At 58.4% G+C, this 6,855-nt stretch overlaps 1 protein-coding gene across 3 annotated transcripts in view; it reads left to right on the top strand.

Annotated features, from left to right (window-relative positions):
* GGT1 (gamma-glutamyltransferase 1) overlaps positions 1-6,855 on the top strand; it is a 44,506-nt gene that overhangs the window by 15,960 nt on the left and 21,691 nt on the right. The window contains exons 1-2 of one of the 3 annotated variants that reach the window (XM_032256631.1): positions 2,741-3,078; positions 6,140-6,209. The gene's annotated coding sequence lies outside the window, so the exon portion shown is untranslated. Of the gene's footprint in view, positions 1-2,740; positions 3,079-5,811; positions 5,919-6,139; positions 6,210-6,855 lie in introns of those variants that run through there. The other 2 variants (XM_032256630.1, XM_032256632.1) reach the window with 2 other exon arrangements.

The following is a 6,855-nucleotide window of genomic DNA, read 5'->3' on the forward strand; positions in this document are numbered from 1 at the left end:
CTCACTCTGTTGCCCAGGCTGAAGTGTAGTGGCACAATCTTGGCTCACTGCAACCTCTGCCTCCCGGGTTCAAGTGATTCTCCTGCCTCAGCTTCCTGAGTAGCTGGGACTACAGGTGCGTGCCCCCACACTCGGCTAATTTTGTATTTTTAGTAGAGACGCGGTATTACCATATTGGTCAGGCTGGTCTCGAATTCTTGACCTCAGGTGATCTGCCTGCCTCAGCCTTCCAAAGGGATGGGATTACAGATGTGAGCCACCGCGTCCGGCCAACACCAGCCCTTTCATTGAGCTGAAGTCTTCCTTCCATCCCTTCTGTGTGGTCTTTGTGGCTCAGAGAGGCCGTGGCCAGGTACCGGATCTGGGGTGGCCCCTGCTTCTCTGCTTTGTGGCCTTAGACAGTGGGCAGGATCTGAGGCCAGGCACACCTGCAGCAGGTGTTACAAAGAGGCAAAGTGGGGCTTAATGTTGGGAAGAACTTGCCAACCAAGCACAGTCCCGCTGTCTTTGTAGATAGTGAGCTCCCCATGGGGGAAGGTATGCAAGCTGACCTCTCTGGGATGCTGGAAGATCAGAGACCAAATATTTGCGATTCTGTGATCCTAATATTGACTCAAATGCTATAATGCTTGGATTTGAAGTCAGTTTCATTTAGCCAGTTTACCAAGTGTCTCCTTGGTGCAGGACTCCAGGGGACACAAAACGTCCTGGATAATATTGGGTTTCTGGCTCCTAGGGGGCGCTGAGATGTCGCTCCAGTGGTTCTGGAGTATGGCTCAGGCACGGCTTGCATCTGGATCCATCTGCATCGCTCGCTCATTGAGAGGCTCATGACTGCAGTTCGGGATGTCTCGCCCTCATGCACCTCCCCACCCTGCCCCGCCATGGCCCTCACTCTGACCCCCACAGGGCACGAGGTTTTCTGGGTGATTCCTCGTAGTCAGTGTGGTCAGCTTCCTGGACCTGACAGTGGCGTGGGGCAGCATGAGACACCAGTTGCAGGAAGAGGTTTGCACAGTCTTTCTGGTGTCACGGGTCACTGTCCTGCTGGGTCACGGGCCACTGTCTTTGGGCAGTTCCCTTCCCATCTCAGGTTGCAGATTCCTATGCCAGGAGCTCCCTTCTTGCCCCAGATACAGAGGTAGAGCAGATCGCAACTTATTGAAACAGACAGGGCTTTGGAGGCCATGGTGGGCTCATTTCTCAGAGGGGCAGTCCAGGTGGGTACTGAGCCAGGCACTGGACTAGCCCTTGGAGCCTCCTGTCTGGCCGAGGCCCTGAGGCACTGTGGGCTGCTGGTGACAGCACACAGGGGCGATAAGGAGATGAAAGTCACTATGATGGTAGGGTGGCACCTGCCCCGGGCTGTGTTGGCAGCTGCCCCGGCTGGAAGCCAGCTTGGCCCTGGAACTCTTCTCAAGGAACAAGGACACAGCCAGCTCAGCCAGCCTCCACGTCGCACCCCAATCAGCACTCCCTTCTTCCCAGGACCCCTGGCTTCTGCCCAGATCCTGGAACCGGCCAAGGAGCTAATGGACACCCACCAGGGTCTTAATGAGTGAGCCAAGGTTAATGGTTACTGGATCCAGTGACACATTCACCAGCCTCCCAGGGCTCTCAAAGTCCAGACTGACCTGGCCTTGAAGGTCTTGGCTCAGCCACCTCCTTTTCCAGCTTTGACACCTCAGGGCTTAGGGAGGGCTTAGGGTGGTCAAGAGGTCCCCTGCAGCCCTCACCTCCTGGAAAAGGCTCCAGTTCCTGGCCTTCTGGCTCAGGTGGTTCCTTCAGCCTAGCAGGTCCTCCCCAAATCCAATCCCAGCGTAGGCTGGATTCCCAAGGCCCGTATTCTGGTACCTGCTCCCCCTAGGGCTCTTCCCCCTGGGCTGACCATACTGTCTCATGCCCACCCAGGTCGGGGCTCCTCGAGAGAAGAATCTGGAGGGGGCCAGGATTAGATGGGACAAAGAATGATGGAATAGAATAATTTAAGTGTGTGCCTTGCTAAGAGTGACAATTCTGGCAGGCTGCAGACCATGTGTGGACCTCGATCTGAGGGCTGAGAGGCTTGGGACTGCCAGCCCTGTGGGGGCACCCACCCCATCTCATTGAATGAGGGCGTGGTGGACAGAAGGGCCTCATCCCCCTGCTTCCACTGCCTGGGGTCCTCTGTCAGCCTGCCTGCTCAGACCCCTGAATTGGGGGTTGAGGAAGGACCCTTCTGGAGCATGTGACTCCCTAGAGTCCAGGTGACAAGCGTCCTTGGAGTGACAGCCCCTAAGGCCCCACCTGTAGCCTGAAAGTTGGGGGAGAGGGACTGTTAGGAGAGGCATCCCCTGCCCTGGGGTTGTAGAGGTAATCTAGGCTCCTCAGACCTTGTGGGGCCTCAGATGCTTACACCTCCAGCCCCTCCTGACGTGGGCATCTGGCTGCACCCCAGCTCCGTGGCCCCATCTCTCAGGGATCCTTTAGTCTAATCTGCCTCCTGCTGAAACCCGGCCTCATTCAGCCCCACCGAGGCCTTCAGAGCTCAGGTCTCTCGCTCAGGTTTTGAGACCCCACCAGGCTCAGAGAGACCTGCAGCCGTCCCAGATCACATAGCCCCAGGGATGGGACCAGGAGCCAGCCCTTGTCCCACCTGGAGCAGTTCCTGTGCCTTTAAAACCTTCCCCTCCCCCCGCCCCCGGGCCTCTTGGGGAGGGGGGAGGGGAGGAGCTGGGTCACACCTGGAAATCTTAGCTTGGTTTTGGTGTGTTGCTGGACGACCCGCCCAGGAGCAGTCTCGTGAGCCAGGGAGTGAGGGCCTCTGGCTGTGCCCCAGCGCTGTGTGACCCAGAGGCACCACTCACCCTCTCTGAGCTGCTGGACATCATAGGTGGGGAAGCTCAGACCAGGGGACTCCCGGGAGTGTCTGGAGGCCTGAGTTCCATTCCCAGCTCTGCCATACGCTTGCTGCGCTCTAGAGGAGTTTCTCTTCCTCTCCGAGCCTCGGTTTGTGTGCCTGTGCAGTGGGAGCGAGCTGCACTTTAGGGTGAAGGAGGCGAGACGCGTGTGGGGGCATCCTGCAGGGGGATCTCACAGGTGGGCGGAGCCTCGGCTTCTTTATCCGACTGGGTCTGGCCTGGGGGCCTCCGTTTCTTGGCTGATAAGTGGGTTTGAGAGAGGTATGGGGGTGGGTGAAGGAGGGCTGGGGCAGAGTCACCTGACTTAGGCAGAGAAGCCCTTGGGAGAGGCGTGGCTTCTTAGAATTAAGGGGGAAGAGTACCTCATGGAGAAACTGAGGCCTGGGAGGATCTGGTGGCCCTGAGTGGGGGTGGGGGTCAGCTCTGGAGTAGAGCCAGAGCTGCGAGGGTTTGGGGGACACTGTGTCCTCGGGCCATGCTTGCCCCACTCCTGGGCTCTGTGGCTGTAGATTGCGGTGGGTCAGGGCGGGTTGTGCAAGGGGTCATTGCCCAACTCCAGGGGGCATCCGCCACCTCTCAGCTATTTATATAGAGAACTATATAGTTCTTCCGACAGGTTTCCGGCACGTAGTGGTTATCATATCTTACTGAAGGGGTGCTTTTTTCTAATTCTCAACTCTGTGCCGCAAGGGTGAACAGTGTGGGAGACGGATTCCAACCCCAGGTCTAGGCGGTAAGTGTCTGGTCCAGGGGTACACACTGGCCTGGGGAAGCCGCAGAGATCTGTGCGCTCTCATGCCCAGGGATAGTGATTGCATGCTAGAGACTGGCAGGGTTGGGGGTGGGTGAGTCCCAGGCTCACCTGGGGTCTGCAGATCTTCTGGGGCCAGCTGACATTGGTAAACATCATTTGTCTAAGCTTCAGCTTCCTGCCTGTGAGTGGGTTGGGGCTGTGCTCTGGTTTCACCCTTGTGGCTCTGGGGTTGTGGTGACAAAGCCATTGAGCTGGGTTGGAGGATTAACCAGCAAACTTCAGACTGGCTGTTTTGTCTACCTCTTCCTCATACGCCCCTCTCTGCTGCGCCCTGCGAAGCTGCTCTGTTCAGCCTAGATTCAGCTCAGCTGTGTGTGTGTGTACGTGCCTGCACGTGTTGGAAGTGGGTGGTACTGACATCAGAGTCAGTGTCTCCGGGTGAGTGAGGCTTGCATATTTCTGGGGACAGGAAACTCACTACTTTATGTGCCCAGGAAAAGAGCTGTGGGGTCTGGAGAAGACTTCTAGGCCAGCCCCTGCAGTCTTTCCTCAGGTGACATGGCTTCCGCAGACCCACTCCCCACTAGGTGCCCTCTCCGAATTCAGGGAGTAGATGGCTGACTGGGATAGAATTTGACATACTCAGCATGTGAGAAAAAGCCTCCTTCATTCTGTAGGTCCTACCTCTGTTGACATGGCCTTTGATAAAGTGCCTCCTGTCCTGTCCCCTCTCTCTGGAACCCACAGCTGCTGCCAGACTTCATGTGTGTCCCACTGCAGGCAGCCCTCTGTCTTCCTACTTTCTCCAGCCCAGGGTTTTCCTTCTGGGGTCAGCTGTGGGGGTCTGGGCCATCCTTTGCCCACTCAGACATCTTCCTGCCCACCTGCTGCTGTGAACCCTGCAGGTCTTGTATGCTCTCAGGCAGAGAGGAAACTGCGGAGCAGGCCAGGGCAGGGGACAGAGCCCTGTGGCTCTCCACTCTGGACCCCTCCCAGCTGACTGCCATAGAATGCAGCCACTTAGGCAGGGCCAGATCCCCTGATGTTCCTGTCTGCTGTCTAGCCTTCAGGACAGGTCACGGGGCCTTGGTTCCTGCCCTGTCATCTTCCCAGTCACCCTGATCTCCACAGGGAGGGGTGCCCAGGGAAAGGGCTGGGTCATAGCACCTCCGCCCTAGGGCTATTGAGGATCTCACAGTTGTGTGCCTGGTGGTTTCTGTCCAGAGTCCATTTGAGAGCAGCAGGTGACAGGACAGGCCTATGCTGGCTGTGTGACCCAGGCAGGCAGCAACATTGAGCCAGCCTTTATGTCCCCTTCTGTCAGCTGGGGCAGCCTGGAAGCATGATTGTGGGGCAGGTGTTATGGGCATGGAATAGCCCTCAGGTGGAGGCTGCAGGGGCTCTCCACCACTACAGGCACAGTAGGCCCAGGAGCAGGGGAGGGAGCCATGACTTGGGGAGCTTCTGGTCCATATCCTCGCAGATGAGGGCCACAGGGGAATGGATAGCAGTGTGCAAGGTCCCCTGGGCTGGACCCGCAGCTGTTCCTGGTTCTTGGGCTGGTCAGGGACATGCAGTAACTTGGAGCAGTTACCAAGTAGCCAAGCCTATACTGCTGGGCTGTGTGAGCTTGGGCCAGCTCAGGCCCTCTCTGGGCCCTGCCTCTGTGGGCTGTTCAGGTGGTTCCTTGGGCCTGGGGCCTGATGTTTCTGGATGGGCAACAGAACTGGTATGCACTTGGGGCCTCAGGCCATATTCTTGGACCCCTCTTTGGCATTGACAGCAGGGTGTGATGAGGCCCCTTAGGCTGGGTTCTGGTCTGGTGACAGGGGCACCGCTACTCCACCGCCTCCAGAGCCATCTCTGGGACACTGGCTGTGAGTTCAGATGTTCTGAACAGGGGCAGGGAGAGCCAGAGGGGAACCCAGGCTGGGGCTTGCTAAAGAGGCTCATGGGCAGACAGCGCCCTTTGCAGGGAACTGAGTCTGGGGGGGGAACCCCTTTCCCCCTGACCCTGCCACAGCACCTCCCACCTGGGGCCTTCCCAGGGCTGCATGAACTTTAGTCACCTGGTGACAGGCCGAGTCACCATGCCAAGTCACTGTGCGCCTCCTTGCTGCTGTGACGTCAGCCTCCCCGTCCTCCCAGCTGGGCTGGACCTCTGGGAGAGGGCTATCTGTCCTGCACCCTGTGCAGACGCCTTCCACTGTCCCCCAGGGCTGCTGTGCACTCCCTGGCTGGCCTGTTGCCCCCTCTGGAACTAGGTAAGCTCATGGGTTCTCTGGTTGCTCCTGCTCCTTCACTGCTTCAGCTCCTCCTTGGAGGTGCCCACCCCCAGATCCCAGTCTCAGTTGGGAGGCCCCCTGAGGAGCTCTGCAGGGGGCTGCAGGCGTGGCTCTGAGCCGCTCTGGAGAGTGGCAGGGGGCTTGACCAATTCTGTGGCCGGGACTTTCCCAGGCTGACAAGCCTGTCTCTTCCTCCCCAGAGGGTACAGCCCAGAATTGTCTTCTGAGAAAGAGGTGTTCTCCTGGACCCACACTGTCCCCAGGCCTCAGGTAAGCCCATCAGGGTCACAAGGAAGGGGGTCTGGGTTTGAGGCCAACCCTGGCATCTGAACCACTTTCTAGCCTCAGTTTCCCCTCATGTGTGCCGCTCTCACACTGTGGGTTGGCTTGGACATTCTTTCAGTGAGTCTGGAGAGAACTTAGGGGTGGAGGGATGGGAAATGGAAACCCAGGACCTCAGCAGGGGGTCTTCCTCTGGGCTGGTGACATCTGCCTGCGGGAGGCTGGGCCCACCCTCCCTTGCTGACATGACGCAGGAGGAGGGGACAGGGCCCAGCACTGCCTACTCCCCTCCCCACGCTTCCCAGCAGTCCGATCCTGGCTTGGTGCCCCCTGCTTCTCGGGGAGCGTACTTGGGCCTTTGGGTAGACAGATTAACAGACCGGGGAGGCTGGGTTACGGTTGGCCCACCCAGGGCCCTGACAGGGGGCTTGGCTCATGACCCCGAGCCTGGGAGAGATGAGGTCATGCCCTCCAGGGCATGACCCGGCCCAGTGGATGGGACTGGGGAGCTTCCTTGGTGGAGGGGGCTGTGGCGCTAGGGATAGGGGCACTGACCAGGCCAGGCCCCTGCCTCATGACATGTGACAGGAATGTTCTTTTTTTCCGATTTTAGTTTTTCCTTTTTTTTTTTTTT

Source organism: Sapajus apella, unplaced genomic scaffold (genome assembly GCF_009761245.1).
Source record: "Sapajus apella isolate SASKATOON/1434 unplaced genomic scaffold, GSC_monkey_1.0 scaffold95, whole genome shotgun sequence".
Lineage (NCBI taxonomy): Eukaryota > Metazoa > Chordata > Mammalia > Primates > Cebidae > Sapajus > Sapajus apella.